Here is a 3,706-nt window from a genome sequence, read left to right on the forward strand (position 1 = left end):
GGGTTGCCTCTGGACCCCAAAGTCACCATCCTGTTAAAAAAATAAATTAAATTAACCTCAGCTGTTTAACAGTATTTAAAATTTTAGGATTCCTAGAGTGACATCTCATATTCTATACCACTGATATACCAAGAGTCACACACCACATTCAGTGGGGTGTAAAGTAGAAGGCAACCAATCTTGGGGAAAATATTTATATATATGTATAAGACCTTTAATAACATGTTAGTAATCTCTTATACAAGGAATTAATGAATCCAAGGTGAAATACAACAATCTTCACACACTTTTCTCTAAGGAAATTTTTTGGATCATTTTTAGTGGGTTACTCATAACAAGGAACACAAAATAAATTATTTAGGTTCTTCCTGGGAGCAGGATTTGGGTGTCAGGGTGGAAAGATTCAAAATATGGTGGTGTGAAGGTGTAATGGTGTGGAATTGGTGTTGGACTATTAAATGTAATAAATTATCATGAACAACTTCATAAAAATAAAATTAAATTAACAAAAAGTATCTGGTTATATTTTATTATCTTTTCTCCCTGCCTTCCCACCTTTGTTTTTGCAAGAACAGGTGTTGCACATTTGAGTGTCAGACTGCAATGCTCTCCAGTGTCTGCAGACTTGTGGTGGGGCTCAGACTCTCAGTTGCAGTGCTTGTTGAGGGTCGCACAGTTCAGCTGTGTTTCTCACACACTTAGTGGTGGTGTGCTGGAGATCACACACTTTGTTCTGCTGCTGGGAATTCCAAACATCAGAGTAGTCTGATAGTACTTGGCATGTGGGGTAGTACTGGGAATCGAAACACTAGCAAGCCATGCACTGTACCAACTAAGCTGTCTCCATTAGTCTTAAAGATCCATTTCAGTTGCTGACATCCTGTGCCCTCAAAGCACCTGGCACCTCTACTAAAGCATGTGTCCTCTATCATGATACTTCGTATATAGGCTATAGCAGGACAATGTTCCCCAGCAGACTGTAATTTCCTTGAGGACCGGAAAGTTGTCTTGTTTATCTCTGTTTCTGACAGAATGGTGTCTGCCAACTATATAGTGATCCATAAAGATTAAAAAATAAATTTGACAAATTGAGTTCTGTGCCTATTTTGAGTTTTCTTGAGTATAATAATCTAATGCTGAGGCATTTTGGAAGTACTTATTCCTGGAACTGTGTTATGTACTTGTTCTTAAGAAATTAAAAAGTTGGAAACTTCTTTGACCTGGAAACAGAAGAGGAGAAAACAAAACAAAGTGGTTGTAATGTGGGGGAACTTCCAACACAGTCTGACATATGTGTAACATGTTTTACAAGTCCTGTTTTAATCTAGTTTTATTTGAACAAATTTTCGTAAGAGTGATCAGTACATTTCTACATCGGTAATCAGTACATCATTCATAGTAATGACCGTCTTAATTATGAATCCATAGCTATCCTAAAGATAAGAAAACATTGTTATAATATGGCCACATAGGAAGTCAGAGAAATAGTGCAGGAGGTAAGGCACTTGCCTTGCATGCAGCCAACCCAGGGTTCATTCCTGGAACCCTGGAACGATCCCTTAGTGTAGAAACAGGAGTAATCCCTGAATACTGCTGGGTGTGCCTGCATTCCACCCCCAACAAAAAAAAGAAATAATGGCCACTTCAAAGGGATTATTGGATGGGTCTGGAAAATAGACATTTATGTAGGTTTCAAGGGAGTTTTGAACATTAAACATTATAGGTCTGGATTTATGAAGCTTTAGGCACTACAGTTAGCCTAACACCTTAACTTTTTCACTTAGTAGACAATGTTCCTTAGTGATACCTCCTATTTTTTTGCCTTTTCCTGTGACATGTGGGAATCTAGAATTTTTCTGCTGTCACAAAGATGTGCTACTGAATGATCTAGTAAATTTCTTAATGATTAGATGATAAATATAACCAAAAATTAAAACCCAGAAATATATAGGTACAAACCAAAGATGAAGGATCATACCACACCTGCCTTTCATCTACCTACATCACTTCTATGGTTCCCTATGCTTCTTAATGCTTCAACCACCTGCCTGGTCTCCGGGTTGTCTTGGAAAGTGATTCCTTGTGATACTCTTTTTCTTTGAATTAAGCTGGTACAGGGGCATTCATTAACTATCCAGTGTAAGGCACAATAAATATAAAACCAACAAACAAATGAACCCTAAGAGAATCATAGTGAAATATTGTTAATTTTATATGTGATCCTATGACCTCCATAAAGGTAGGAATATAGAGAGAAGTAGATTCTGATAATTGAGGAAGTATTGGAGGCTAAACTCATAACCAGGAGGGAACTAGGTGCTAACATTTTCTTGGATACTTAAATATTATTCTATTATCACAAATAACAAATCATCCTGTTATTCGTTGATTGCCTCGAGCTGGCCCCAGTAACGTCTCCTTCATCCTAGCCCTGAGATTATATTCAAGGCTCTTTAGGAGAATGAGACCCATCATTGTTACCAGTATTTGGCATATTGGGAACGCCACGGGGAGTTTGCCAGACTCTGCCATGTGGGCAGGCTACATTCGGTAGCCTGCCAGTTTGTCCAAAGTAGGAATGAGATAATAAGATGTCATAATAAGATGTCGTGGCCGCGCGGTATTGGGAGCTGGTTTTTATAGTCTCTGAGTCTCGGCCGCTGATGGGATTACACGGCGCCAGGGGGCCAGTTGGTGGGTGTGACCCCCGCCTACTTGAATTTGGAGGATCTGAGTGGAGGATGCTCGGCCCCAATCTGAGTAGGCTTGGAGATCTCAGCTCCAGAACCCGCGTGGCTTTGTCCCTCTGCCAGTACCTTCATGTGTGCGGAGAGTGGTCTCAGCATGGTGGTGGCTGGTCCTGGAGGTCTTCGGCTGCCGGAGCCCTGGTCAGGGCGGGGAGGAAAGCTCAACCCGCTACCCTCCAGGGGCCCGGTGAGGACAGCCAGGCACGGGGGCAGGAGACTGCACTGTTTTCTTCCAGGAGCTAGTTTTTATAGTCTTTGAGTCTTGGCCGCTGATGGGATTACACGGCGCCAGGGGGCCAGTTGGTGGGTGTGACTCCCGCCTACTGGAATTTGGAGGATCTGGGTGGAGGATGCTCGGCCCCAGTCAGAGTAGGCTTGGCGATCTCGGCCCCGGAACCCGTGTGGCTTTGTCCCTCTACCAGTACCTTCGCTTCTCGGCCTTTTGGCTAAGATCAAGTGTAGCATTCTATTATATATATATTTTTTCCAGTAGCAATATTGTGAAATAAGTATTGTATGCTTTGTTTTTTCTTTTTGGGTCACACCCAGCGATGTACAGGGGTTACTGCTGGCTCTGCACTCAGGAATTACTCCTGGCAGTGCTCAGGGGACCAAATGGGATGCTGGGAATCGTCTGCATGCAAGGCAAATGCCCTACCTGCTGTGCTATCGCTCCAGTCCCGGTATTATATCTTGATTTTATATTTGAAGAGTCTGAGAAACCAGGAGGTTTTGATGACTCTCTAGTGCTATGCCACCAAGAAAGTACTGGACAGGAAGGTTGCCATTTGCTCTCTTGGTTTATACTGCCTTTTTAAGGTTTGGTGTGTTGAGTGCTCTTCAGGCACAAGAGGGTTTTTCACTCAGAGTGATTTCTCACCTTTTCCTCCATTTCTTCAACTTTTGTTGAAATATTAGATATTAAATCATTTCAGGCATTTTTTGAAAAGGGAATTGTT

At 41.9% G+C, this 3,706-nt stretch overlaps 1 pseudogene; it reads left to right on the forward strand.

Annotated features, from left to right (window-relative positions):
- Positions 1-3,173: 3,173 nt before the first annotated feature.
- On the forward strand, positions 3,174-3,316 carry LOC130026670 (uncharacterized; annotated as a pseudogene).
- Positions 3,317-3,706: the final 390 nt, after the last annotated feature.

Source organism: Sorex fumeus, unplaced genomic scaffold, assembly GCF_029834395.1.
Source record: "Sorex fumeus unplaced genomic scaffold, SorFum_2.1 ptg000034l, whole genome shotgun sequence".
Classification (NCBI taxonomy): Eukaryota; Metazoa; Chordata; class Mammalia; order Eulipotyphla; family Soricidae; genus Sorex; species Sorex fumeus.